The sequence below is a fragment of the Lissotriton vulgaris genome, chromosome 12 (genome assembly GCF_964263255.1).
Source record: "Lissotriton vulgaris chromosome 12, aLisVul1.2, whole genome shotgun sequence".
NCBI lineage: Eukaryota > Metazoa > Chordata > Amphibia > Caudata > Salamandridae > Lissotriton > Lissotriton vulgaris.
In genome coordinates this window covers 444,537,827-444,565,650 of record NC_141700.1, presented here as the reverse complement: position 1 = coordinate 444,565,650, position 27,824 = coordinate 444,537,827, and the positions used below count along the sequence as shown (strand labels likewise).

Sequence of the window (27,824 nt, the reverse complement as noted above, 5' to 3'; positions counted from 1 at the left end):
AAACATATGAATCCTTGCGTAGTGATTGAGTATCTTTTCGTGTTTAAGATTACAATACATATAAAGAAGAATTTATAGCAGAAAACACATTTTCATCATCAACAATAAATTATTTATGCATTTTTTACTATTACCATTGGTGCTGTGGCTTAGTGGTTAAAGCTCCTGTCTCATAAACAGGAAATCCTGAGTTCAAATCTCAGCAGCATTTAACTGTTTTCTCCATGCTTTCCGAATATTTTTCATCAAACAAGTGTTGAATACAAATTAAGTATAAACATCTGGTTCTATGAACTTTAGAATAAGTTATCTTAAAAAATTAATAAAATACTTGGTATTGTGAATATTTTTGTAGGAATGCATTGATTGAAATAGGGAAAAGAAAATGACAAAGAACAAGATAGAGGTGAATGATCACTCTATTGTTGAATTCAACTAATCCATTCTTCAGCAAGGTATATTTTAAAATGATATGAATAGGGTAAACTTCAAATTAGAGAGGTGTTTTTGAATAAGTGAAGAGTCATCATTCATCTTAAGTTCATGAGTAGAGAAGTGTGTGAACTTAGAAAAGAATATGAAAGTGAAAAAGCAATATTCTCTTGAACACCATAAAGAAAAGTGTTTCAAACTTAAGAATCAAGTGGGTGCTGTGGCTTAGCTGGTTAAAGCGCCTGTCTAGTAAATAGGAGATCCTGAGTTCAAATCTCAGCAGCACCTTGCTTTTCTGATTGTTATATAACAAATCATTTTCATTAGGTCTTATTCCGATACAATTAAAATATAAAAGTCTGATTCATCTTACTGTTGAACAGATCATCTTTAACCTTATAAAAACCCAAGTATTTTCAAGATTATAGAATGAATACTGTTATTGAAAAATGAAAAAAATACATATCTATGAGAAAGACGTAGATGAAATGTCTACCTAGATTGGAGCAATATTATTACCTTCATGAAAAAAAATTGTAAAGAATTCAAGAAATGAAATTGGGTTTATAGGAGTACCTGCTTATTAAAACATATTAATCCTTGCGTAGTGATTGAGTATCTTTTCGTGTTTAAGATTACAATACATATAAAGAAGAATTTATAGCAGAAAACACATTTTCATCATTAACAATAATTTCTTTATGCATTTTTTACTGTTACTGTTGGTGCTGTGGCTTAGTGGTTAAAGCTCCTGTCTCGTAAACAGGAAATCCTGAGTTCAATTCTCAGCAGCATTTAACTGTTTTCTCCATGCTTTCCGAATAATTTTCATCAAACAAGTGTTGAATACAATTTAAGTATAAACATCTGGTTCTATGAACTTTAGAATAAGTTATCTTAAAAATTAAATAAAATGCTTGGTATTGTGAAGATTTTTGTAGGAATGCATTGACTGAAATAGGGAAAAAAAAATGACAAAGAACAAGATAGAGGTGAATGATCACTCTATTGTTGAATTCAACTAATCCATTCTTCAGCAAGGTATATTTTAAAATGATATGAATAGGGTAAACTTCAAATTAGAGAGGTGTTTTTGAATAAGTGAAGAGTCTTCATTCATCTTAAGTGTTTGAGTAGAGAAGTGTGTGAACTTAGAAAAGAATATGAAAGTGAAAAAGCAATATTCTCTTGAACACCATAAAGAAAAGTGTTTCAAATTTAAGAATCAAGTGTGTGCTGTGGCTTAGCTGGTTAAAGCGCCTGTCTAGTAAACAGGAGATCCTGAGTTCAACTCTCAGCAGTCCCTTGCTTTTCTCATTGTTATATAACAAATCATTTTTATTAGGTCTTATTCCGATACCATTAAAATATAAAAGTCTGATTCATCTTACTGTTGAACAGATCATCGTAAACCTTATAAAAACACAAGTATTTTCAAGATTATAGAATGAATACTGTTATTGCCAAATGAAAAAAAGACATATCTATGAGAAAGACGTAGATGAAATTTCTACCTAGATTTGAGCAATATTAATACCTTCATGATTTTTTTTTTTTAAGAATTCAAGAAATGAAATTGAGTTTTATAAGAGTACCTGTTTATTAAAACATATTAATACTTGCGTAGTGATAGAGTTTTTTTCGTGTTTAAGATTAGAATACATATAAAGAAGAATTTATAGCAGGAAACACATTTTCATCATCAACAATAAATTATGTATGCATTTCTTACTATTAACGTTGGTGCTGTGGCTTAGTGGTTAAAGTGCCTGTCTCGTAAACAGGATATCCTGAGTTCAAATCTCAGCTGCACCTAAATGTTTTCTCCATGCTTTCCGAATAATTTTCATCAAACAAATGTTGAATACAATTTAAGAATAAACATCTGGTTCTATGAACTTTAGAATAAGTTATCTTAAAAATTAAATAAAATGCTTGGTATTGTGAAGATTTTTGTAGGAATGCATTGACTGAAATAGGGAAAAGAAAATGACATAGAACAAGATAGAGGTGAATGATCACTCTATTGTTGAATTCAACTAATCCATTCTTCAGCAAGGTATATTTTAAAATGATATGAATAGGGTAAACTTCAAATTAGAGAGGTGTTTTTGAATAAGTGAGGAGTCTTCATTCATCTTAAGTGTTTGAGTAGAGAAGTGTGTGAACTTAGAAAAGAATATGAAAGTGAAAAAGCAATATTCTCTTGAACACCATAAAGAAAAGTGTTTCAAATTTAAGAATCAAGTGGGTGCTGTGGCACAGCTGGTTAAAGCGCCTGTCTAGTAAACAGGAGATCCTGAGTTCATCTCTCAGCAGTGCCTTGCATTTTCTCATTGTTATATAACAAATCCTTTTCATTAGGTCTTATTCCGATACAATTAAAATATAAAAGTCTGATTCATCTTACTGTTGAACAGATCACCTTTAACCTTATAAAAACCCAGGTATTTTCAAGATTATAGAATGAATACTATTATTGCAAAATGAAAAAAAGTACATATCTATGAGAAAGACGTAGATGAAATGTCTACCAAGATTGGAGCAATATTATTACCTTCATGAAAAAAATTGTAAAGAATTCAAGAAATGAAATTGGGTTTTATAAGAGTACCTGTTTATTAAAATATATGAATCCTTGCGTAGTGATTGAGTATCTTTTCGTGTTTAAGATTACAATACATATAAAGAAGAATTTATAGCAGAAAACACATTTTTATCATCAACAATAAATTATTTATGCATTTTTTACTATTACCGTTGGTGCTGTGGCTTAGTGGTTAAAGGTCCTGTCTCGTAAACAGGAAATCCTGAGTTCAAATCTCAGCAGCATTTAACTGTTTTCTTCATGCTTTCCGAATAATTTTCATCAAACAAGTGATGAATACAATTTAAGTATAAACATCTGGTTCTATGAACTTTAGAATAAGTTATCTTAAAAATTAAATTAAATACTTGGTATTGTGAGGATTTTTGTAGGAATGCATTGATTGAAATAGGGAAAAGAAAATGACAAAGAACAAGATAGAGGTGAATGATCACTCTATTGTTGAATTCAACTAATCCATTCTTCAGCAAGGTATATTTTAAAATGATATGAATAGGGAAAACTTCAAATTAGAGAGGTGTTTTTGAATAAGTGAAGAGTCTTCATTCATCTTAAGTGTTTGAGTAGAGAAGTGTGTGAACTTAGAAAAGAATATGAAAGTGAAAAAGCAATATTCTCTTGAACACCATAAAGAAAAGTGTTTCAAATTTAAGAATCAAGTGGGTGCTGTGGCTTAGCTGGTTAAAGCGCCTGTCTAGTAAACAGGAGATCCTGAGTTCAACTCTCAGCAGTGCCTTGCTTTTCTCATTGTTATATAACAAATCATTTTCATTAGGTCTTATTCCGATACAATTAAAATATAAAAGTCTGCTTCATCTTACTGTTGAACAGATCATCTTAAACCTTATAAAAACACAAGCATTTTCAAGATTATAGAATGAATACTGTTATTGCCAAATGAAAAAAATACATATCTATGAGAAAGACGTAGATGAAATTTCTACCTAGATTTGAGCAATATTAATACCTTCATGATTTTTTTTTTTAAGAATTCAAGAAATGAAATTGAGTTTTATAAGAGTACCTGTTTATTAAAACATATTAATACTTGCGTAGTGATAGAGTTTTTTTCGTGTTTAAGATTAGAATACATATAAAGAAGAATTTATAGCAGGAAACACATTTTCATCATCAACAATAAATTATGTATGCATTTCTTACTATTAACGTTGGTGCTGTGGCTTAGTGGTTAAAGGTCCTGTCTCGTAAACAGGAAATCCTGAGTTCAAATCTCAGCAGCATTTAACTGTTTTCTCCATGCTTTCCGAATAATTTTCATTAAACAAGTGATGAATACAATTTAAGTATAAACATCTGGTTCTATGAACTTTAGAATAAGTTATCTTAAAAATTAAATTAAATACTTGGTATTGTGAGGATTTTGGTAGGAATGCATTGATTGAAATAGGGAAAAGAAAATGACAAAGAACAAGATAGAGGTGAATGATCACTCTATTGTTGAATTCAACTAATCCATTCTTCAGCAAGGTATATTTTAAAATGATATGAATAGGGAAAACTTCAAATTAGAGAGGTGTTTTTGAATAAGTGAAGAGTCTTCATTCATCTTAAGTGTTTGAGTAGAGAAGTGTGTGAACTTAGAAAAGAATATGAAAGTGAAAAAGCAATATTCTCTTGAACACCATAAAGAAAAGTGTTTCAAATTTAAGAATCAAGTGGGTGCTGTGGCTTAGCTGGTTAAAGCGCCTGTCTAGTAAACAGGAGATCCTGAGTTCAACTCTCAGCAGTGCCTTGCTTTTCTCATTGTTATATAACAAATCATTTTCATTAGGTCTTATTCCGATACAATTAAAATATAAAAGTCTGCTTCATCTTACTGTTGAACAGATCATCTTAAACCTTATAAAAACACAAGCATTTTCAAGATTATAGAATGAATACTGTTATTGCCAAATGAAAAAAATACATATCTATGAGAAAGACGTAGATGAAATTTCTACCTAGATTTGAGCAATATTAATACCTTCATGATTTTTTTTTTTTAAGAATTCAAGAAATGAAATTGAGTTTTATAAGAGTACCTGTTTATTAAAACATATTAATACTTGCGTAGTGATAGAGTTTTTTTCGTGTTTAAGATTAGAATACATATAAAGAAGAATTTATAGCAGGAAACACATTTTCATCATCAACAATAAATTATGTATGCATTTCTTACTATTAACGTTGGTGCTGTGGCTTAGTGGTTAAAGCGCCTGTCTCGTAAACAGGAAATCCTGAGTTCAAATCTCAACAGCACCTAACTGTTTTCTCCATGCTTTCCGAATAATTTTCATCAAACAAATGTTGAATACAATTTAAGAATAAACATCTGGTTTTATGAACTTTAGAATAAGTTATCTTAAAAATTAAATAAAATGCTTGGTATTGAGAAGATTTTTGTAGGAATGCATTGACTGAAATAGGGAAAAGAAAATGACAAAGAACAAGATAGAGGTGAATGATCACTCTATTGTTGAATTCAACTAATCCATTCTTCAGCAAGGTATATTTTAAAATGATATGAATAGGGTAAACTTCAAATTAGAGAGGTGTTTTTGAATAAGTGAAGAGTCTTCATTCATCTTAAGTGTTTGAGTAGAGAAGTGTGTGAACTTAGAAAAGAATATGAAAGTGAAAAAGCAATATTCTCTTGAACACCATAAAGAAAAGTGTTTCAAATTTAAGAATCAAGTGGGTGCTGTGGCTTAGCTGGTTAAAGCGCCTGTCTAGTAAACAGGAGATCCTGAGTTCAACTCTCAGCAGTCCCTTGCTTTTCTCATTGTTATATAACAAATCATTTTTATTAGGTCTTATTCCGATACCATTAAAATATAAAAGTCTGATTCATCTTACTGTTGAACAGATCATCGTAAACCTTATAAAAACACAAGTATTTTCAAGATTATAGAATGAATACTGTTATTGCCAAATGAAAAAAAGACATATCTATGAGAAAGACGTAGATGAAATTTCTACCTAGATTTGAGCAATATTAATACCTTCATGATTTTTTTTTTAAAGGTTTCAAGAAATGAAATTGAGTTTTATAAGAGTACCTGTTTATTAAAACATATTAATACTTGCGTAGTGATTGAGTATGTTTTCGTGTTTAAGATTACAATACATATAAAGAAGAATTTATAGCAGGAAACACATTTTCATCATCAACAATAAATTATGTATGCATTTCTTGCTATTAACGTTGGTGCTGTGGCTTAGTGGTTAAAGCGCCTGTCTCGTAAACAGGATATCCTGAGTTAAAATCTCAGCTGCACCTAAATGTTTTCTCCATGCTTTCCGAATAATTTTCATCAAACAAATGTTGAATACAATTTAAGAATAAACATCTGGTTCTATGAACTTTAGAATAAGTTATCTTAAAAATTAAATAAAATGCTTGGTATTGTGAAGATTTTTGTAGGAATGCATTGACTGAAATAGGGAAAAGAAAATGACAAAGAACAAGATAGAGGTGAATGATCACTCTATTGTTGAATTCAACTAATCCATTCTTCAGCAAGGTATATTTTAAAATGATATGAATAGGGTAAACTTCAAATTAGAGAGGTGTTTTTGAATAAGTGAAGAGTCTTCATTCATCTTAAGTGTTTGAGTAGAGAAGTGTGTGAACTTAGAAAAGAATATAAAAGTGAAAAAGCAATATTCTCTTGAACACCATAAAGAAAAGTGTTTCAAATTTAAGAATCAAGTGGGTGCTGTGGCTTAGCTGGTTAAAGCGCCTGTCTAGTAAACAGGAGATCCTGAGTTCAACTCTCAGCAGTGCCTTGCTTTTCTCATTGTTATATAACAAATCATTTTCATTAGGTCTTATTCCGATACAATTAAAATATAAAAGTCTGATTCATTTTACTGTTGAACCGATCATCTTAAACCTTATAAAAACACAAGTATTTTCAAGATTATAGAATGAATACTGTTATTGCAAAATGAAAAAATACATATCTATGAGAAAGACGTAGATGAAATTTCTACCTAGATTTGAGCAATATTAATACCTTCATGATTTTTTTTTAAAGAATTCAAGAAATGAAATTGAGTTTTATAAGAGTACCTGTTTATCAAAACATATTAATACTTGCATAGTGATTGAGTATGTTTTCGTGTTTAAGATTACAATACATATAAAGAAGAATTTATAGCAGGAAACACATTTTCATCATCAACAATAAATTATGTATGCATTTCTTACTATTAACGTTGGTGCTGTGGCTTAGTGGTTAAAGCGCCTGTCTCGTAAACAGGAAATCCTGAGTTCAAATCTCAGCAGCACCTAAATGTTTTCTCCATGCTTTCCGAATAATTTTCATCAAACAAATGTTGAAAACAATTTAAGAATAAATATCTGGTTCTATGAACTTTAGAATAAGTTATCTTAAAAATTAAATAAAATGCTTGGTATTGTGAAGATTTTTGTAGGAATGGATTGACTGAAATAGGGAAAAGAAAATGACAAAGAACAAGATAGAGGTGAATGATCACTCTATTGTTGAATTCAACTAATCCATTCTTCAGCAAGGTATATTTTAAAATGATATGAATAGGGTAAACTTCAAATGAGAGAGGTGTTTTTGAATAAGTGAGGAGTCTTCATTCATCTTAAGTGTTTGAGTAGAGAAGTGTGTGAACTTAGAAAAGAATATGAAAGTGAAAAAGCAATATTCTCTTGAACACCATAAAGAAAAGTGTTTCAAATTTAAGAATCAAGTGGGTGCTGTGGCACAGCTGGTTAAAGCGCCTGTCTAGTAAACAGGAGATCCTGAGTTCATCTCTCAGCAGTGCCTTTCATTTTCTCATTGTTATATAACAAATCCTTTTCATTAGGTCTTATTCCGATACAATTAAAATATAAAAGTCTGATTCATCTTACTGTTGAACAGATCACCTTTAACCTTATAAAAACCCAGGTATTTTCAAGATTATAGAATGAATACTATTATTGCAAAATGAAAAAAGTACATATCTTTGAGAAAGACGTAGATGAAATGTCTACCAAGATTGGAGCAATATTATTACCTTCATGAAAAAAAATTGTAAAGAATTCAAGAAATGAAATTGGGTTTTATAAGAGTACCTGTTTATTAAAATATATGAACCCTTGCGTAGTGATTGAGTATCTTTTCGTGTTTAAGATTACAATACATATAAAGAAGAATTTATAGCAGAAAACACATTTTCATCATCAACAATAAATTATGTATGCATTTCTTGCTATTAACGTTGGTGCTGTGGCTTAGTGGTTAAAGCGCCTGTCTCGTAAACAGGATATCCTGAGTTAAAATCTCAGCTGCACCTAAATGTTTTCTCCATGCTTTCCGAATAATTTTCATCAAACAAATGTTGAATACAATTTAAGAATAAACATCTGGTTCTATGAACTTTAGAATAAGTTATCTTAAAAATTAAATAAAATGCTTGGTATTGTGAAGATTTTTGTAGGAATGCATTGACTGAAATAGGGAAAAGAAAATGACAAAGAACAAGATAGAGGTGAATGATCACTCTATTGTTGAATTCAACTAATCCATTCTTCAGCAAGGTATATTTTAAAATGATATGAATAGGGTAAACTTCAAATTAGAGAGGTGTTTTTGAATAAGTGAAGAGTCTTCATTCATCTTAAGTGTTTGAGTAGAGAAGTGTGTGAACTTAGAAAAGAATATAAAAGTGAAAAAGCAATATTCTCTTGAACACCATAAAGAAAAGTGTTTCAAATTTAAGAATCAAGTAGGTGCTGTGTCTTAGCTGGTTAAAGCGCCTGTCTAGTAAACAGGAGATCCTGAGTTCAACTCTCAGCAGTGCCTTGCTTTTCTCATTGTTATATAACAAATCATTTTCATTAGGTCTTATTCCGATACAATTAAAATATAAAAGTCTGATTCATTTTACTGTTGAACCGATCATCTTAAACCTTATAAAAACACAAGTATTTTCAAGATTATAGAATGAATACTGTTATTGCAAAATGAAAAAATACATATCTATGAGAAAGACGTAGATGAAATTTCTACCTAGATTTGAGCAATATTAATACCTTCATGATTTTTTTTAAAGAATTCAAGAAATGAAATTGAGTTTTATAAGAGTACCTGTTTATCAAAACATATTAATACTTGCATAGTGATTGAGTATGTTTTCGTGTTTAAGATTACAATACATATAAAGAAGAATTTATAGCAGGAAACACATTTTCATCATCAACAATAAATTATGTATGCATTTCTTACTATTAACGTTGGTGCTGTGGCTTAGTGGTTAAAGCGCCTGTCTCGTAAACAGGAAATCCTGAGTTCAAATCTCAGCAGCACCTAAATGTTTTCTCCATGCTTTCCGAATAATTTTCATCAAACAAATGTTGAAAACAATTTAAGAATAAATATCTGGTTCTATGAACTTTAGAATAAGTTATCTTAAAAATTAAATAAAATGCTTGGTATTGTGAAGATTTTTGTAGGAATGGATTGACTGAAATAGGGAAAAGAAAATGACAAAGAACAAGATAGAGGTGAATGATCACTCTATTGTTGAATTCAACTAATCCATTCTTCAGCAAGGTATATTTTAAAATGATATGAATAGGGTAAACTTCAAATGAGAGAGGTGTTTTTGAATAAGTGAGGAGTCTTCATTCATCTTAAGTGTTTGAGTAGAGAAGTGTGTGAACTTAGAAAAGAATATGAAAGTGAAAAAGCAATATTCTCTTGAAACCATAAAGAAAAGTGTTTCAAATTTAAGAATCAAGTGGGTGCTGTGGCACAGCTGGTTAAAGCGCCTGTCTAGTAAACAGGAGATCCTGAGTTCATCTCTCAGCAGTGCCTTTCATTTTCTCATTGTTATATAACAAATCCTTTTCATTAGGTCTTATTCCGATACAATTAAAATATAAAAGTCTGATTCATCTTACTGTTGAACAGATCACCTTTAACCTTATAAAAACCCAGGTATTTTCAAGATTATAGAATGAATACTATTATTGCAAAATGAAAAAAGTACATATCTTTGAGAAAGACGTAGATGAAATGTCTACCAAGATTGGAGCAATATTATTACCTTCATGAAAAAAAATTGTAAAGAATTCAAGAAATGAAATTGGGTTTTATAAGAGTACCTGTTTATTAAAATATATGAACCCTTGCGTAGTGATTGAGTATCTTTTCGTGTTTAAGATTACAATACATATAAAGAAGAATTTATAGCAGAAAACACATTTTCATCATCAACAATAAATTATTTATGCATTTTTTAATATTACCGTTGGTGCTGTGGCTTAGTGGTTAAAGGTCCTATCTCGTAAACAGGAAATCCTGAGTTCAAATCTCAGCAGCTTTTAACTGTTTTCTTCATGCTTTCCGAATAATTTTCATCAAACAAGTGATGAATACAATTTAAGTATAAACATCTGGTTCTATGAACTTTAGAATAAGTTATCTTAAAAATTAAATTAAATACTTGGTATTGTGAGGATTTTTGTAGGAATGAATTGATTGAAATAGGGAAAAGAAAATGACAAAGAACAAGATAGAGGTGAATGATCACTCTATTGTTGAATTCAACTAATCCATTCTTCAGCAAGGTATATTTTAAAATGATATGAATAGGGAAAACTTCAAATTAGAGAGGTGTTTTTGAATAAGTGAAGAGTCTTCATTCATCTTAAGTGTTTGAGTAGAGAAGTGTGTGAACTTAGAAAAGAATATGAAAGTGAAAAAGCAATATTCTCTTGAACACCATAAAGAAAAGTGTTTCAAATTTAAGAATCAAGTGGGTGCTGTGGCTTAGCTGGTTAAAGCGCCTGTCTAGTAAACAGGAGATCCTGAGTTCAACTCTCAGCAGTGCCTTGCTTTTCTCATTGTTATATAACAAATCATTTTCATTAGGTCTTATTCCGATACAATTAAAATATAAAAGTCTGATTCATCTTACTGTTGAACAGATCATCTTAAACCTTATAAAAACACAAGTATTTTCAAGATTATAGAATGAATACTGTTATTGCCAAATGAAAAAAATACATATCTATGAGAAAGACGTAGATGAAATTTCTACCTAGATTTGAGCAATATTAATACCTTCATGATTTTTTTTTTTTAAGAATTCAAGAAATGAAATTGAGTTTTATATGAGTACCTGTTTATTAAAACATATTAATACTTGCGTAGTGATTGAGTTTTTTTCGTGTTTAAGATTAGAATACATATAAAGAAGAATTTATAGCAGGAAACACATTTTCATCCTCAACAATAAATTATGTATGCATTTCTTACTATTAACGTTGGTGCTGTGGCTTAGTGGTTAAAGCGCCTGTCTCGTAAACAGGAAATCCTGAGTTCAAATCTCAACAGCACCTAACTGTTTTCTCCATGCTTTCCGAATAATTTTCATCAAACAAATGTTGAATACAATTTAAGAATAAACATCTGGTTCTATGAACTTTAGAATAAGTTATCTTAAAAATTAAATAAAATGCTTGGTATTGAGAAGATTTTTGTAGGAATGCATTGACTGAAATAGGGAAAAGAAAATGACAAAGAACAAGATACAGGTGAATGATCACTCTATTGTTGAATTCAACTAATCCATTCTTCAGCAAGGTATATTTTAAAATGATATGAATAGGGTAAGCTTCAAATTAGAGAGGTGTTTTTGAATAAGTGAAGAGTCTTCATTCATCTTAAGTGTTTGAGTAGAGAAGTTTGTGAACTTAGAAAAGAATATGAAAGTGAAAAAGCAATATTCTCTTGAACACCATAAAGAAAAGTGTTTCAAACTTAAGAATCAAGTGGGTGCTGTGGCTTAGCTGGTTAAAGCGCCTGTCTAGTAAACAGGAGATCCTGAGTTCAAATCTCAGCAGCGCCTTGCTTTTTTCATTGTAATATATAACAAATCATTTTCATTAGGTCTTATTCCAATACAATTAAAATATAAAAGTCTGATTCATCTTACTGTTGAACAGATCATCTTTAACCTTATAAAAACCCAAGTATTTTCAAGATTATAGAATGAATAATGTTATTGCAAAATGAAAAAAATACATATCTATGAGAAAGACGTAGATGAAATGTCTACCTAGATTGGAGTAATATTATTACCTTCATGAAAAAAAATTGTAAAGAATTCAAGAAATGAAATTGGGTTTAATAAGAGTACCTGTTTATTAAAACATATTAATACTTGCGTAGTGATTGAGTATGTTTTCCTGTTTAAGATTACAATACATATAAAGAAGAATTTATAGCAGGAAACACATTTTCATCATCAACAATGAATAATTTATGCATTTCTTACTATTAACGTTGGTGCTGTGGCTTAGTGGTTAAAGCGCCTGTCTAGTAAACAGGAGATCCTGAGTTCATCTCTCAGCAGTGCCTTTCATTTTCTCATTGTTATATAACAAATCCTTTTCATTAGGTCTTATTCCGATACAATTAAAATATAAAAGTCTGATTCATCTTACTGTTGAACAGATCACCTTTAACCTTATAAAAACCCAGGTATTTTCAAGATTATAGAATGAATACTATTATTGCAAAATGAAAAAAGTACATATCTTTGAGAAAGACGTAGATGAAATGTCTACCAAGATTGGAGCAATATTATTACCTTCATGAAAAAAAATTGTAAAGAATTCAAGAAATGAAATTGGGTTTTATAAGAGTACCTGTTTATTAAAATATATGAACCCTTGCGTAGTGATTGAGTATCTTTTCGTGTTTAAGATTACAATACATATAAAGAAGAATTTATAGCAGAAAACACATTTTCATCATCAACAATAAATTATTTATGCATTTTTTAATATTACCGTTGGTGCTGTGGCTTAGTGGTTAAAGGTCCTATCTCGTAAACAGGAAATCCTGAGTTCAAATCTCAGCAGCTTTTAACTGTTTTCTTCATGCTTTCCGAATAATTTTCATCAAACAAGTGATGAATACAATTTAAGTATAAACATCTGGTTCTATGAACTTTAGAATAAGTTATCTTAAAAATTAAATTAAATACTTGGTATTGTGAGGATTTTTGTAGGAATGAATTGATTGAAATAGGGAAAAGAAAATGACAAAGAACAAGATAGAGGTGAATGATCACTCTATTGTTGAATTCAACTAATCCATTCTTCAGCAAGGTATATTTTAAAATGATATGAATAGGGAAAACTTCAAATTAGAGAGGTGTTTTTGAATAAGTGAAGAGTCTTCATTCATCTTAAGTGTTTGAGTAGAGAAGTGTGTGAACTTAGAAAAGAATATGAAAGTGAAAAAGCAATATTCTCTTGAACACCATAAAGAAAAGTGTTTCAAATTTAAGAATCAAGTGGGTGCTGTGGCTTAGCTGGTTAAAGCGCCTGTCTAGTAAACAGGAGATCCTGAGTTCAACTCTCAGCAGTGCCTTGCTTTTCTCATTGTTATATAACAAATCATTTTCATTAGGTCTTATTCCGATACAATTAAAATATAAAAGTCTGATTCATCTTACTGTTGAACAGATCATCTTAAACCTTATAAAAACACAAGTATTTTCAAGATTATAGAATGAATACTGTTATTGCCAAATGAAAAAAATACATATCTATGAGAAAGACGTAGATGAAATTTCAACCTAGATTTGAGCAATATTAATACCTTCATGATTTTTTTTTTTTAAGAATTCAAGAAATGAAATTGAGTTTTATATGAGTACCTGTTTATTAAAACATATTAATACTTGCGTAGTGATTGAGTTTTTTTCGTGTTTAAGATTAGAATACATATAAAGAAGAATTTATAGCAGGAAACACATTTTCATCCTCAACAATAAATTATGTATGCATTTCTTACTATTAACGTTGGTGCTGTGGCTTAGTGGTTAAAGCGCCTGTCTCGTAAACAGGAAATCCTGAGTTCAAATCTCAACAGCACCTAACTGTTTTCTCCATGCTTTCCGAATAATTTTCATCAAACAAATGTTGAATACAATTTAAGAATAAACATCTGGTTCTATGAACTTTAGAATAAGTTATCTTAAAAATTAAATAAAATGCTTGGTATTGAGAAGATTTTTGTAGGAATGCATTGACTGAAATAGGGAAAAGAAAATGACAAAGAACAAGATACAGGTGAATGATCACTCTATTGTTGAATTCAACTAATCCATTCTTCAGCAAGGTATATTTTAAAATGATATGAATAGGGTAAGCTTCAAATTAGAGAGGTGTTTTTGAATAAGTGAAGAGTCTTCATTCATCTTAAGTGTTTGAGTAGAGAAGTTTGTGAACTTAGAAAAGAATATGAAAGTGAAAAAGCAATATTCTCTTGAACACCATAAAGAAAAGTGTTTCAAACTTAAGAATCAAGTGGGTGCTGTGGCTTAGCTGGTTAAAGCGCTTGTCTAGTAAACAGGAGATCCTGAGTTCAAATCTCAGCAGCGCCTTGCTTTTTTCATTGTAATATATAACAAATCATTTTCATTAGGTCTTATTCCAATACAATTAAAATATAAAAGTCTGATTCATCTTACTGTTGAACAGATCATCTTTAACCTTATAAAAACCCAAGTATTTTCAAGATTATAAAATGAATAATGTTATTGCAAAATGAAAAAAATACATATCTATGAGAAAGACGTAGATGAAATGTCTACCTAGATTGGAGTAATATTATTACCTTCATGAAAAAAAATTGTAAAGAATTCAAGAAATGAAATTGGGTTTAATAAGAGTACCTGTTTATTAAAACATATTAATACTTGCGTAGTGATTGAGTATGTTTTCCTGTTTAAGATTACAATACATATAAAGAAGAATTTATAGCAGGAAACACATTTTCATCATCAACAATGAATAATTTATGCATTTCTTACTATTAACGTTGGTGCTGTGGCTTAGTGGTTAAAGCGCCTTTCTCGTAAACAGGAAATCCTGAGTTCAAATCTCAGCAGAACCTAACTGTTTTCTCCATGCTTTCCGAATAATTTACATCAAACAAATGTTGAATACAATTTAAGAATAAACATCTGGATCTATGAACTTTAGAATAAGTTATCTTAAACATTAAATAAAATGCTTGGTATTGTGAAGATTTTTGTAGGAATGCATTGACTGAAATAGGGAAAAGAAAATGACAAAGAACAAGATAGAGGTGAATGATCACTCTATTGTTGAATTCAACTAATCCATTCTTCAGCAAGGGATATTTTAAAATGATATGAATAGGGTAAACTTCAAATTAGAGAGGTGTTTAATAAGTGAAGAGTCTTCATTTATCTTAAGTGTTTGAGTAGAGAAGTGTGTGAACTTAGAAAAGAATATGAAAGTGAAAAAGCAATATTCTCTTGAACACCATAAAGAAAAGTGTTTCAAAATAAAGAATCAAGTGGGTGCTGTGGCTTAGCTGGTTAAAGCGCCTGTCTAGTAAACAGGAGATCCTGAGTTCAACTCTGAGCAGTGCATTGCTTTTCTCACTGTTATATAACAAATCATTTTCATTAGGTTTTATTCCGATACAATTAAAATATAAAAGTCTGATTCATCTTACTGTTGAACAGATCATCTTTAACCTTATAAAAACCCAAGTATTTTCAAGATTATAGAATGAATAATGTTATTGCAAAATGAAAAAAATACATATCTATGAGAAAGACGTAGATGAAATGTCTACCTAGATTGGAGTAATATTATTACCTTCATGAAAAAAAATTGTAAAGAATTCAAGAAATGAAATTGGGTTTTATAAGAGTACCTGTTTATTAAAACATATTAATACTTGCGTAGTGATTGAGTATGTTTTCCTGTTTAAGATTACAATACATATAAAGAAGGATTTATAGCAGGAAACACATTTTCATCATCAACAATGAATAATTTATGCATTTCTTACTATTAACGTTGGTGCTGTGGCTTAGTGGTTAAAGCGCCTTTCTCGTAAACAGGAAATCCTGAGTTCAAATCTCAGCAGAACCTAACTGTTTTCTCCATGCTTTCCGAATAATTTACATCAAACGCATGTTGAATACAATTTAAGAATAAACATCTGGATCTATGAACTTTAGAATAAGTTATCTTAAACATTAAAATTCTTGGTATTGTGAAGATTTTTGTAGGAATGCATTGACTGAAATAGGGAAAAGAAAATGACAAAGAACAAGATAGAGGTGAATGATCACTCTATTGTTGAATTCAACTAATCCATTCTTCAGCAAGGGATATTTTAAAATGATATGAATAGGGTAAACTTCAAATTAGAGAGGTGTTTTTGAATAAGTGAAGAGTCTTCATTCATCTTAAGTGTTTGAGTAGAGAAGTGTGTGAACTTAGAAAAGAATATGAAAGTGAAAAAGCAATATTCTCTTGAACACCCTAAAGAAAAGTGTTTCAAATTTAAGAATCAAGTGGGTGCTGTGGCTTAGCTGGTTAAAGCGCCTGTCTAGTAAACAGGAGATCCTGAGTTCAACTCTGAGCAGTGCCTTGCTTTTCTCGTTGTTATATAACAAATCATTTTCATTAGGTCTTATTCCGATACAATTAAAATATAAAAGTCTGATTCATCTTACTGTTGAACAGATCATCTTTAACCTTATAAAAACCCAAGTATTTTCAAGATTATAGAATGAATACTGTTATTGCAAAATGAAAAAAATACATATCTATGAGAAAGACGTAGATGAAATGTCTACCTAGATTGGAGCAATATTATTACCTTCATGAAAAAAATTGTAAAGAATTCAAGAAATGAAATTGGGTTTTATTAGAGTACCTGTTTATTAAAACATATTAATCCTTGCGTAGTGATTGAGTATCTTTTTGTGTTTAAGATTACAATACATATAAAGAAGAATTTATAGCAGAAAACAAATTTTCATCATTAACAATAAATTCTTTATGCATTTTTTACTATTACTTTTGGTGCTGTGGCTTAGTGGTTAAAGCTCCTGTCTCGTAAACAGGAAATCCTGAGTTCAATTCTCAGCAGCATTTAACTGTTTTCTCCATGCTTTCCGAATAATTTCCATCAAACAAGTGTTGAATACAATTTAAGTATAAACATCTGGTTCTATGAACTTTAGAATAAGTTATCTTAAAAATTAAATAAAATACTTGGTATTGTGAGGATTTTTGTAGGAATGCATTGACTGAAATAGGGAAAAGAAAATGACAAAGAACAAGATAGAGGTGAATGATCACTCTATTGTTGAATTCAACTAATCCATTCTTCAGCAAGGTATATTTTAAAATGATATGAATAGGGTAAACTTCAAATTAGAGAGGTGTTTTTGAATAAGTGAGGAGTCTTCATTCATCTTAAGTGTTTGAGTAGAGAAGTGTGTGAACTTAGAAAAGAATATAAAAGTGAAAAAGCAATATTCTCTTGAACACCATAAAGAAAAGTGTTTCAAAATAAAGAATCAAGTGGGTGCTGTGGCTTAGCTGGTTAAAGCGCCTGTCTAGTAAATAGGAGATCCTGAGTTCAAATCTCAGCAGCGCCTTGCTTTTCTGATTGTTATATAACAAATCATTTTCATTAGGTCTTATTCCGATACAATTAAAATATAAAAGTCTGATTCATCTTACTGTTGAACAGATCATCTTTAACCTTATAAAAACCCAAGTATTTTCAAGATTATAGAATGAATACTGTTATTGAAAAATGAAAAAAATACATATCTATGAGAAAGATGTAGATGAAATGTCTACCTAGATTGGAGCAATATTATTACCTTCATGAAAAAAAATTGTAAAGAATTCAAGAAATGAAATTGGGTTTTATAGGAGTACCTGCTTATTAAAACATATTAATCCTTGCATAGTGATTGAGTATCTTTTCGTGTTTAAGATTACAATACATATAAAGAAGAATTTATAGCAGAAAACACATTTTCATCATTAACAATAATTTCTTTATGCATTTTTTACTGTTACTGTTGGTGCTGTGGCTTAGTGGTTAAAGCTCCTGTCTCGTAAACAGGAAATCCTGAGTTCAATTCTCAGCAGCATTTAACTGTTTTCTCCATGCTTTCCGAATAGTTTTCATCAAACAAGTGTTGAATACAATTTAAGTATAAACATCTGGTTCTATGAACTTTAGAATAAGTTATCTTAAAAATTAAATAAAATGCTTGGTATTGTGAAGATTTTTGTAGGAATGCATTGACTGAAATAGGGAAAAGAAAATGACAAAGAACAAGATAGAGGTGAATGATCACTCTATTGTTGAATTCAACTAATCCATTCTTCAGCAAGGTATATTTTAAAATGATATGAATAGGGTAAACTTCAAATTAGAGAGGTGTTTTTGAATAAGTGAAGAGTCTTCATTCATCTTAAGTGTTTGAGTAGAGAAGTGTGTGAACTTAGAAAAGAATATGAAAGTGAAAAAGCAATATTCTCTTGAACACCATAAAGAAAAGTGTTTCAAATTTAAGAATCAAGTGGGTGCTGTGGCTTAGCTGGTTAAAGCGCCTGTCTAGTAAACAGGAGATCCTGAGTTCAACTCTCAGCAGTCCCTTGCTTTTCTCATTGTTATATAACAAATCATTTTCATTAGGTCTTATTCCGATACAATTAAAATATAAAAGTCTGATTCATCTTACTGTTGAACAGATCATCTTAAACCTTATAAAAACACAAGTATTTTTAAGATTATAGAATGAATACTGTTATTGCAAAATGAAAAAAATACATATCTATGAGAAAGACGTAGATGAAATTTCTACCTAGATTTGAGCAATATTAATACCTTCATGATTTTTTTTTAAAGAATTCAAGAAATGAAATTGAGTTTTATAAGAGTACCTGTTTATCAAAACATATTAATACTTGCGTAGTTATTGAGTATGTTTTCGTGTTTAAGATTACAATACATATAAAGAAGAATTTATAGCAGGAAACACATTTTCATCATCAACAATAAATTATGTATGCATTTCATACTATTAACGTTGGTGCTGTGGCTTAGTGGTTAAAGCGCCTGTCTCGTAAACAGGAAATCCTGAGTTCAAATCTCAGCAGCACCTAAATGTTTTCTCCATGCTTTCCGAATAATTTACATCAAATAAATGTTGAATACAATTTAAGAATAAACATCTGGATCTATGAACTTTAGAATAAGTTATCTTAAAAATTAAATAAAATGCTTGGTATTGTGAAGATTTTTGTAGGAATGCATTGACTGAAATAGGGAAAAGAAAATGACAAAGAACAAGATAGAGGTGAATGATCACTCTATTGTTGAATTCAACTAATCCATTCTTCAGCAAGGGATATTTTAAAATGATATGAATAGGGTAAACTTCAAATTAGAGAGGTGTTTTTGAATAAGTGAAGAGTCTTCATTCATCTTAAGTGTTTGAGTAGAGAAGTGTGTGAACTTAGAAAAGAATATGAAAGTGAAAAAGCAATATTCTCTTGAACAGCATAAAGAAAAGTGTTTCAAAATAAAGAATCAAGTGGGTGCTGTGGCTTAACTGGTTAAAGCGCCTGTCTAGTAAACAGGAGATCCTGAGTTCAACTCTGAGCAGTGCATTGCTTTTCTCATTGTTATATAACAAATCATTTTCATTAGGTCTTATTCCGATACAATTAAAATATAAAAGTCTGATTCATCTTACTGTTGAAGAGATCATCTTTAACCTTATAAAAACCCAAGTATTTTCAAGATTATAGAATGAATACTGTTATTGCAAAATGAAAAAAATACATATCTATGAGAAAGACGTAGATGAAATGTCTACCTAGATTGGAGCAATATTATTACCTTCATGAAAAAAATTGTAAAGAATTCAAGAAATGAAATTGGGTTATATAAGAGTACCTGTTTATTAAAACATATTAATACTTGCGTAGTGATTGAGTATGTTTTCGTGTTTAAGATTACAATACATATAAAGAAGAATTTATAGCAGGAAACACATTTTCATCATCAACAATAAATTATGTATGCATTTCTTACTATTAACGTTGGTGCTGTGGCTTAGTGGTTAAAGCGCCTGTCTCGTAAACAGGAAATCCTGAGTTCAAATCTCAGCAGCACCTAAATGTTTTCTCCATGCTTTCCGAAAAATTTTCATCAAACAAATGTTGAATACAATTTAAGAATAAACATCTGGTTCTATGAACTTTAGAATAAGTTATCTTAAAAATTAAATAAAATGCTTGGTATTGTGAAGAATTTCTTAGGAATGCATTGACTGAAATAGGGATAAGAAAATGACAAAGAACAAGATAGAGGTGAATGTTCACTCTATTGTTGAATTCAACTAATCCATTCTTCAGCAAGGTATATTTTAAAATGATATGAATAGGGTAAACTTCAAATTAGAGAGGTGTTTTTGAATAAGTGAAGAGTCTTCATTCATCTTAAGTGTTTGAGTAGAGAAGTGTGTGAACTTAGAAAAGAATATGAAAGTGAAAAAGCAATATTCTCTTGAACACCATAAAGAAAAGTGTTTCAAATTTAAGAATCAAGTGGGTGCTGTGGCTTAGCTGGTTAAAGCGCCTGTCTAGTAAACAGGAGATCCTGAGTTCAAATCTCAGCAGCGCCTTGCTTTTCTCATTGTTATATAACAAATCATTTTCATTAGGTCTTATTCCGATACAATTAAAATATAAAAGTCTGATTCATCTTACTGTTGAACAGATCATCTTTAACCTTATAAAAACCCAAGTATTTTCAAGATTATAGAATGAATACTGTTATTGCAAAATGAAAAAAATACATATCTAGGACAAATACGTAGATGAAATGTCTACCTAGATTGGAGGAATATTATTACCTTCATGAAAAAAATTGTAAAGAATTCAAGAAATGAAATTGGGTTTTATAAGAGTACCTGTTTATTAAAACATATTAATACTTGCGTAGTGATTGAGTATGTTTTCGTGTTTAAGATTACAATACATATAAAGAAGAATTTATAGCAGGAAACACATTTTCATAATCAACAATAAATTATGTATGCATTTCTTGCTATTAACGTTGGTGCTGTGGCTTAGTGGTTAAAGCGCCTGTCTCAAAAACAGGAAATCCTGAGTTCAAATCTCAGCAGCACCTAAATGTTTTCTCCATGCTTTCCGAATAATTTTCATCAAACAAATGTTGAATACAATTTAAGAATAAACATCTGGTTCTATGAACTTTAGAATAAGTTATCTTAAACATTAAATAAAATGCTTGGTATTGTGAAGATTTTTGTAGGAATGCATTGACTGAAATAGGGAAAAGAAAATGACAAAGAACAAGATAGAGGTGAATGATCACTCTATTGTTGAATTCAACTAATCCATACTTCAGCAAGGTATATTTTAAAATGATATGAATAGGGTAAACTTCAAATTAGAGAGGTGTTTTTGAATAAGTGAAGAGTCTTCATTCATCTTAAGTTTATGAGTAGAGAAGTGTGTGAACTTAGAAAAGAATATGAAAGTGAAAAAGCAATATTCTCTTGAACACCATAAAGAAAAGTGTTTCAAATTTAAGAATCAAGTGGGTGCTGTGGCTTAGCTGGTTAAAGCGCCTGTCTAGTAAACAGGAGATCCTGAGTTCATCTCTCAGCAGTGCCTTGCATTTTCTCATTGTTATATAACAAATCATTTTCATTAGGTCTTATTCCGATACAATTAAAATATAAAAGTCTGATTCATCTTACTGTTGAACAGATCACCTTTAACCTTATAAAAACCCAGGTATTTTCAAGATTATAGAATGAATACTGTTATTGCAAAATGAAAAAAAGTACATATCTATGAGAAAGACGTAGATGAAATGCCTACCAAGATTGGAGCAATATTATTACCTTCATGAAAAAAATTGTAAAGAATTCAAGAAATGAAATTGGGTTTTATAAGAGTACCTGTTTATTAAAATATATGAATCCTTGCGTAGTGATTGAGTATCTTTTCGTGTTTAAGATTACAATACATATAAAGAAGAATTTATAGCAGAAAACACATTTTCATCATCAACAATAAATTATTTATGCATTTTTTAATATTACCGTTGGTGCTGTGGCTTAGTGGTTAAAGGTCCTATCTCGTAAACAGGAAATCCTGAGTTCAAATCTCAGCAGCATTTAACTGTTTTCTTCATGCTTTCCGAATAATTTTCATCAAACAAGTGATGAATACAATTTAAGTATAAACATCTGGTTCTATGAACTTTAGAATAAGTTATCTTAAAAATTAAATTAAATACTTGGTATTGTGAGGATTTTTGTAGGAATGCATTGATTGAAATAGGGAAAAGAAAATGACAAAGAACAAGATAGAGGTGAATGATCACTCTATTGTTGAATTCAACTAATCCATTCTTCAGCAAGGTATATTTTAAAATGATATGAATAGGGAAAACTTCAAATTAGAGAGGTGTTTTTGAATAAGTGAAGAGTCTTCATTCATCTTAAGTGTTTGAGTAGAGAAGTGTGTGAACTTAGAAAAGAATATGAAAGTGAAAAAGCAATATTCTCTTGAACACCATAAAGAAAAGTGTTTCAAATTTAAGAATCAAGTGGGTGCTGTGGCTTAGCTGGTTAAAGCGCCTGTCTAGTAAACAGGAGATCCTGAGTTCAACTCTCAGCATTGCCTTGCTTTTCTCATTGTTATATAACAAATCATTTTCATTAGGTCTTATTCCGATACAATTAAAATATAAAAGTCTGATTCATCTTACTGTTGAACAGATCATCTTAAACCTTATAAAAACACAAGTATTTTCAAGATTATAGAATGAATACTGTTATTGCCAAATGAAAAAAATACATATCTATGAGAAAGACGTAGATGAAATTTCTACCTAGATTTGAGCAATATTATTACCTTCATGATTTTTTTTTTTTAAGAATTCAAGAAATGAAATTGAGTTTTATATGAGTACCTGTTTATTAAAACATAATAATACGTGCGTAGTGATTGAGTTTTTTTCGTGTTTAAGATTAGAATACATATAAAGAAGAATTTATAGCAGGAAACACATTTTCATCCTCAACAATAAATATGTATGCATTTCTTACTATTAACGTTGGTGCTGTGGCTTAGTGGTTAAAGCGCCTGTCTCGTAAACAGGAAATCCTGAGTTCAAATCTCAACAGCACCTAACTGTTTTCTCCATGCTTTCCGAATAATTTTCATCAAACAAATGTTGAATACAATTTAAGAATAAACATCTGGTTCTATGAACTTTAGAATAAGTTATCTTAAAAATTAAATAAAATGCTTGGTATTGAGAAGATTTTTGTAGGAATGCATTGACTGAAATAGGGAAAAGAAAATGACAAAGAACAAGATACAGGTGAATGATCACTCTATTGTTGAATTCAACTAATCCATTCTTCAGCAAGGTATATTTTAAAATGATATGAATAGGGTAAGCTTCAAATTAGAGAGGTGTTTTTGAATAAGTGAAGAGTCTTCATTCATCTTAAGTGTTTGAGTAGAGAAGTGTGTGAACTTAGAAAAGAATATGAAAGTGAAAAAGCAATATTCTCTTGAACACCATAAAGAAAAGTGTTTCAAACTTAAGAATCAAGTGGGTGCTGTGGCTTAGCTGGTTAAAGCGCCTGTCTAGTAAACAGGAGATCCTGAGTTCAAATCTCAGCAGCGCCTTGCTTTTCTCATTGTAATATATAACAAATCATTTTCATTAGGTCTTATTCCAATACAATTAAAATATAAAAGTCTGATTCATCTTACTGTTGAACAGATCATCTTTAACCTTATAAAAACCCAAGTATTTTCAAGATTATAGAATGAATAATGTTATTGCAAAATGAAAAAAATACATATCTATGAGAAAGACGTAGATGAAATGTCTACCTAGATTGGAGTAATATTATTACCTTCATGAAAAAAAATTGTAAAGAATTCAAGAAATGAAATTGGGTTTAATAAGAGTACCTGTTTATTAAAACATATTAATACTTGCGTAGTGATTGAGTATGTTTTCCTGTTTAAGATTACAATACATATAAAGAAGAATTTATAGCAGGAAACACATTTTCATCATCAACAATGAATAATTTATGCATTTCTTACTATTAACGTTGGTGCTGTGGCTTAGTGGTTAAAGCGCCTTTCTCGTAAACAGGAAATCCTGAGTTCAAATCTCAGCAGAACCTAACTGTTTTCTCCATGCTTTCCGAATAATTTACATCAAACAAATGTTGAATACAATTTAAGAATAAACATCTGGATCTATGAACTTTAGAATAAGTTATCTTAAACATTAAATAAAATGCTTGGTATTGTGAAGATTTTTGTAGGAATGCATTGACTGAAATAGGGAAAAGAAAATGACAAAGAACAAGATAGAGGTGAATGATCACTCTATTGTTGAATTCAACTAATCCATTCTTCAGCAAGGGATATTTTAAAATGATATGAATAGGGTAAACTTCAAATTAGAGAGGTGTTTTTGAATAAGTGAAGAGTCTTCATTCATCTTAAGTGTTTGAGTAGAGAAGTGTGTGAACTTAGAAAAGAATATGAAAGTGAAAAAGCAATATTCTCTTGAACACCATAAAGAAAAGTGTTTCAAAATAAAGAATCAAGTGGGTGCTGTGGCTTAGCTGGTTAAAGCGCCTGTCTAGTAAACAGGAGATCCTGAGTTCAACTCTGAGCAGTGCATTGCTTTTCTCACTGTTATATAACAAATCATTTTCATTAGGTTTTATTCCGATACAATTAAAATATAAAAGTCTGATTCATCTTACTGTTGAACAGATCATCTTTAACCTTATAAAAACCCAAGTATTTTCAAGATTATAGAATGAATAATGTTATTGCAAAATGAAAAAAATACATATCTATGAGAAAGACGTAGATGAAATGTCTACCTAGATTGGAGTAATATTATTACCTTCATGAAAAAAAATTGTAAAGAATTCAAGAAATGAAATTGGGTTTTATAAGAGTACCTGTTTATTAAAACATATTAATACTTGCGTAGTGATTGAGTATGTTTTCCTGTTTAAGATTACAATACATATAAAGAAGGATTTATAGCAGGAAACACATTTTCATCATCAACAATGAATAATTTATGCATTTCTTACTATTAACGTTGGTGCTGTGGCTTAGTGGTTAAAGCGCCTTTCTCGTAAACAGGAAATCCTGAGTTCAAATCTCAGCAGAACCTAACTGTTTTCTCCATGCTTTCCGAATAATTTACATCAAACGCATGTTGAATACAATTTAAGAATAAACATCTGGATCTATGAACTTTAGAATAAGTTATCTTAAACATTAAATAAAATTCTTGGTATTGTGAAGATTTTTGTAGGAATGCATTGACTGAAATAGGGAAAAGAAAATGACAAAGAACAAGATAGAGGTGAATGATCACTCTATTGTTGAATTCAACTAATCCATTCTTCAGCAAGGGATATTTTAAAATGATATGAATAGGGTAAACTTCAAATTAGAGAGGTGTTTTTGAATAAGTGAAGAGTCTTCATTCATCTTAAGTGTTTGAGTAGAGAAGTGTGTGAACTTAGAAAAGAATATGAAAGTGAAAAAGCAATATTCTCTTGAACACCCTAAAGAAAAGTGTTTCAAATTTAAGAATCAAGTGGGTGCTGTGGCTTAGCTGGTTAAAGCGCCTGTCTAGTAAACAGGAGATCCTGAGTTCAACTCTGAGCAGTGCCTTGCTTTTCTCATTGTTATATAACAAATCATTTTCATTAGGTCTTATTCCGATACAATTAAAATATAAAAGTCTGATTCATCTTACTGTTGAACAGATCATCTTTAACCTTATAAAAACCCAAGTATTTTCAAGATTATAGAATGAATACTGTTATTGCAAAATGAAAAAAATACATATCTATGAGAAAGACGTAGATGAAATGTCTACCTAGATTGGAGCAATATTATTACCTTCATGAAAAAAATTGTAAAGAATTCAAGAAATGAAATTGGGTTTTATTAGAGTACCTGTTTATTAAAACATATTAATCCTTGCGTAGTGATTGAGTATCTTTTTGTGTTTAAGATTACAATACATATAAAGAAGAATTTATAGCAGAAAACAAATTTTCATCATTAACAATAAATTCTTTATGCATTTTTTACTATTACTGTTGGTGCTGTTGCTTAGTGGTTAAAGCTCCTGTCTCGTAAACAGGAAATCCTGAGTTCAATTCTCAGCAGCATTTAACTGTTTTCTCCATGCTTTCCGAATAATTTCCATCAAACAAGTGTTGAATACAATTTAAGTATAAACATCTGGTTCTATGAACTTTAGAATAAGTTATCTTAAAAATTAAATAAAATACTTGGTATTGTGAGGATTTTTGTAGGAATGCATTGACTGAAATAGGGAAAAGAAAATGACAAAGAACAAGATAGAGGTGAATGATCACTCTATTGTTGAATTCAACTAATCCATTCTTCAGCAAGGTATATTTTAAAATGATATGAATAGGGTAAACTTCAAATTAGAGAGGTGTTTTTGAATAAGTGAGGAGTCTTCATTCATCTTAAGTGTGTGAGTAGAGAAGTATGTGAACTTAGAAAAGAATATAAAAGTGAAAAAGCAATATTCTCTTGAACACCATAAAGAAAAGTGTTTCAAAATAAAGAATCAAGTGGGTGCTGTGGCTTAGCTGGTTAAAGCGCCTGTCTAGTAAATAGGAGATCCTGAGTTCAAATCTCAGCAGCGCCTTGCTTTTCTGATTGTTATATAACAAATCATTTTCATTAGGTCTTATTCCGATACAATTAAAATATAAAAGTCTGATTCATCTTACTGTTGAACAGATCATCTTTAACCTTATAAAAACCCAAGTATTTTCAAGATTATAGAATGAATAATGTTATTGCAAAATGAAAAAAATACATATCTATGAGAAAGACGTAGATGAAATGTCTACCTAGATTGGAGTAATATTATTACCTTCATGAAAAAAAATTGTAAAGAATTCAAGAAATGAAATTGGGTTTTATAAGAGTACCTGTTTATTAAAACATATTAATACTTGCGTAGTGATTGAGTATGTTTTCCTGTTTAAGATTACAATACATATAAAGAAGGATTTATAGCAGGAAACACATTTTCATCATCAACAATGAATAATTTATGCATTTCTTACTATTAACGTTGGTGCTGTGGCTTAGTGGTTAAAGCGCCTTTCTCGTAAACAGGAAATCCTGAGTTCAAATCTCAGCAGAACCTAACTGTTTTCTCCATGCTTTCCGAATAATTTACATCAAACGCATGTTGAATACAATTTAAGAATAAACATCTGGATCTATGAACTTTAGAATAAGTTATCTTAAACATTAAAATTCTTGGTATTGTGAAGATTTTTGTAGGAATGCATTGACTGAAATAGGGAAAAGAAAATGACAAAGAACAAGATAGAGGTGAATGATCACTCTATTGTTGAATTCAACTAATCCATTCTTCAGCAAGGGATATTTTAAAATGATATGAATAGGGTAAACTTCAAATTAGAGAGGTGTTTTTGAATAAGTGAAGAGTCTTCATTCATCTTAAGTGTTTGAGTAGAGAAGTGTGTGAACTTAGAAAAGAATATGAAAGTGAAAAAGCAATATTCTCTTGAACACCCTAAAGAAAAGTGTTTCAAATTTAAGAATCAAGTGGGTGCTGTGGCTTAGCTGGTTAAAGCGCCTGTCTAGTAAACAGGAGATCCTGAGTTCAACTCTGAGCAGTGCCTTGCTTTTCTCGTTGTTATATAACAAATCATTTTCATTAGGTCTTATTCCGATACAATTAAAATATAAAAGTCTGATTCATCTTACTGTTGAACAGATCATCTTTAACCTTATAAAAACCCAAGT

The 27,824-nt window shown here is 30.1% G+C and overlaps 28 non-coding genes across 28 annotated transcripts; all 28 read left to right on the top strand.

Moving 5' to 3' along the window:
• Positions 1-138: 138 nt before the first annotated feature.
• On the top strand, positions 139-211 carry TRNAM-CAU (transfer RNA methionine (anticodon CAU)). Its single transcript has one exon. It is a non-coding gene; the product is annotated as a tRNA-Met (tRNA).
• Positions 212-646: 435 nt separating this feature from the next.
• TRNAT-AGU (transfer RNA threonine (anticodon AGU)) lies at positions 647-720 on the top strand. Its single transcript has one exon. It is a non-coding gene; the product is annotated as a tRNA-Thr (tRNA).
• Positions 721-1,156: 436 nt separating this feature from the next.
• Positions 1,157-1,229, top strand: TRNAT-CGU (transfer RNA threonine (anticodon CGU)). The gene has a single exon. It is a non-coding gene; the product is annotated as a tRNA-Thr (tRNA).
• Positions 1,230-2,174: 945 nt separating this feature from the next.
• On the top strand, positions 2,175-2,247 carry TRNAT-CGU (transfer RNA threonine (anticodon CGU)). Its single transcript has one exon. It is a non-coding gene; the product is annotated as a tRNA-Thr (tRNA).
• A 1,455-nt stretch (positions 2,248-3,702) lies between these two features.
• On the top strand, positions 3,703-3,776 carry TRNAT-AGU (transfer RNA threonine (anticodon AGU)). The gene has a single exon. It is a non-coding gene; the product is annotated as a tRNA-Thr (tRNA).
• Positions 3,777-4,719: 943 nt separating this feature from the next.
• On the top strand, positions 4,720-4,793 carry TRNAT-AGU (transfer RNA threonine (anticodon AGU)). Its single transcript has one exon. It is a non-coding gene; the product is annotated as a tRNA-Thr (tRNA).
• Positions 4,794-5,229: 436 nt separating this feature from the next.
• Positions 5,230-5,302, top strand: TRNAT-CGU (transfer RNA threonine (anticodon CGU)). The gene has a single exon. It is a non-coding gene; the product is annotated as a tRNA-Thr (tRNA).
• A 945-nt stretch (positions 5,303-6,247) lies between these two features.
• Positions 6,248-6,320, top strand: TRNAT-CGU (transfer RNA threonine (anticodon CGU)). The gene has a single exon. It is a non-coding gene; the product is annotated as a tRNA-Thr (tRNA).
• Positions 6,321-6,755: 435 nt separating this feature from the next.
• Positions 6,756-6,829, top strand: TRNAT-AGU (transfer RNA threonine (anticodon AGU)). Its single transcript has one exon. It is a non-coding gene; the product is annotated as a tRNA-Thr (tRNA).
• A 434-nt stretch (positions 6,830-7,263) lies between these two features.
• Positions 7,264-7,336, top strand: TRNAT-CGU (transfer RNA threonine (anticodon CGU)). The gene has a single exon. It is a non-coding gene; the product is annotated as a tRNA-Thr (tRNA).
• Positions 7,337-8,283: 947 nt separating this feature from the next.
• Positions 8,284-8,356, top strand: TRNAT-CGU (transfer RNA threonine (anticodon CGU)). The gene has a single exon. It is a non-coding gene; the product is annotated as a tRNA-Thr (tRNA).
• A 942-nt stretch (positions 8,357-9,298) lies between these two features.
• Positions 9,299-9,371, top strand: TRNAT-CGU (transfer RNA threonine (anticodon CGU)). Its single transcript has one exon. It is a non-coding gene; the product is annotated as a tRNA-Thr (tRNA).
• Positions 9,372-10,825: 1,454 nt separating this feature from the next.
• Positions 10,826-10,899, top strand: TRNAT-AGU (transfer RNA threonine (anticodon AGU)). The gene has a single exon. It is a non-coding gene; the product is annotated as a tRNA-Thr (tRNA).
• A 436-nt stretch (positions 10,900-11,335) lies between these two features.
• On the top strand, positions 11,336-11,408 carry TRNAT-CGU (transfer RNA threonine (anticodon CGU)). The gene has a single exon. It is a non-coding gene; the product is annotated as a tRNA-Thr (tRNA).
• A 435-nt stretch (positions 11,409-11,843) lies between these two features.
• On the top strand, positions 11,844-11,917 carry TRNAT-AGU (transfer RNA threonine (anticodon AGU)). The gene has a single exon. It is a non-coding gene; the product is annotated as a tRNA-Thr (tRNA).
• A 1,458-nt stretch (positions 11,918-13,375) lies between these two features.
• On the top strand, positions 13,376-13,449 carry TRNAT-AGU (transfer RNA threonine (anticodon AGU)). Its single transcript has one exon. It is a non-coding gene; the product is annotated as a tRNA-Thr (tRNA).
• A 436-nt stretch (positions 13,450-13,885) lies between these two features.
• Positions 13,886-13,958, top strand: TRNAT-CGU (transfer RNA threonine (anticodon CGU)). The gene has a single exon. It is a non-coding gene; the product is annotated as a tRNA-Thr (tRNA).
• Positions 13,959-14,393: 435 nt separating this feature from the next.
• TRNAT-AGU (transfer RNA threonine (anticodon AGU)) lies at positions 14,394-14,467 on the top strand. The gene has a single exon. It is a non-coding gene; the product is annotated as a tRNA-Thr (tRNA).
• A 2,469-nt stretch (positions 14,468-16,936) lies between these two features.
• TRNAT-CGU (transfer RNA threonine (anticodon CGU)) lies at positions 16,937-17,009 on the top strand. Its single transcript has one exon. It is a non-coding gene; the product is annotated as a tRNA-Thr (tRNA).
• Positions 17,010-17,444: 435 nt separating this feature from the next.
• On the top strand, positions 17,445-17,518 carry TRNAT-AGU (transfer RNA threonine (anticodon AGU)). Its single transcript has one exon. It is a non-coding gene; the product is annotated as a tRNA-Thr (tRNA).
• Positions 17,519-17,955: 437 nt separating this feature from the next.
• Positions 17,956-18,028, top strand: TRNAT-CGU (transfer RNA threonine (anticodon CGU)). Its single transcript has one exon. It is a non-coding gene; the product is annotated as a tRNA-Thr (tRNA).
• Positions 18,029-18,972: 944 nt separating this feature from the next.
• Positions 18,973-19,045, top strand: TRNAT-CGU (transfer RNA threonine (anticodon CGU)). The gene has a single exon. It is a non-coding gene; the product is annotated as a tRNA-Thr (tRNA).
• A 945-nt stretch (positions 19,046-19,990) lies between these two features.
• On the top strand, positions 19,991-20,063 carry TRNAT-CGU (transfer RNA threonine (anticodon CGU)). Its single transcript has one exon. It is a non-coding gene; the product is annotated as a tRNA-Thr (tRNA).
• A 435-nt stretch (positions 20,064-20,498) lies between these two features.
• On the top strand, positions 20,499-20,572 carry TRNAT-AGU (transfer RNA threonine (anticodon AGU)). The gene has a single exon. It is a non-coding gene; the product is annotated as a tRNA-Thr (tRNA).
• A 436-nt stretch (positions 20,573-21,008) lies between these two features.
• On the top strand, positions 21,009-21,081 carry TRNAL-CAA (transfer RNA leucine (anticodon CAA)). The gene has a single exon. It is a non-coding gene; the product is annotated as a tRNA-Leu (tRNA).
• Positions 21,082-23,045: 1,964 nt separating this feature from the next.
• TRNAT-CGU (transfer RNA threonine (anticodon CGU)) lies at positions 23,046-23,118 on the top strand. Its single transcript has one exon. It is a non-coding gene; the product is annotated as a tRNA-Thr (tRNA).
• A 435-nt stretch (positions 23,119-23,553) lies between these two features.
• Positions 23,554-23,627, top strand: TRNAT-AGU (transfer RNA threonine (anticodon AGU)). Its single transcript has one exon. It is a non-coding gene; the product is annotated as a tRNA-Thr (tRNA).
• A 2,984-nt stretch (positions 23,628-26,611) lies between these two features.
• On the top strand, positions 26,612-26,685 carry TRNAT-AGU (transfer RNA threonine (anticodon AGU)). The gene has a single exon. It is a non-coding gene; the product is annotated as a tRNA-Thr (tRNA).
• Positions 26,686-27,824: the final 1,139 nt, after the last annotated feature.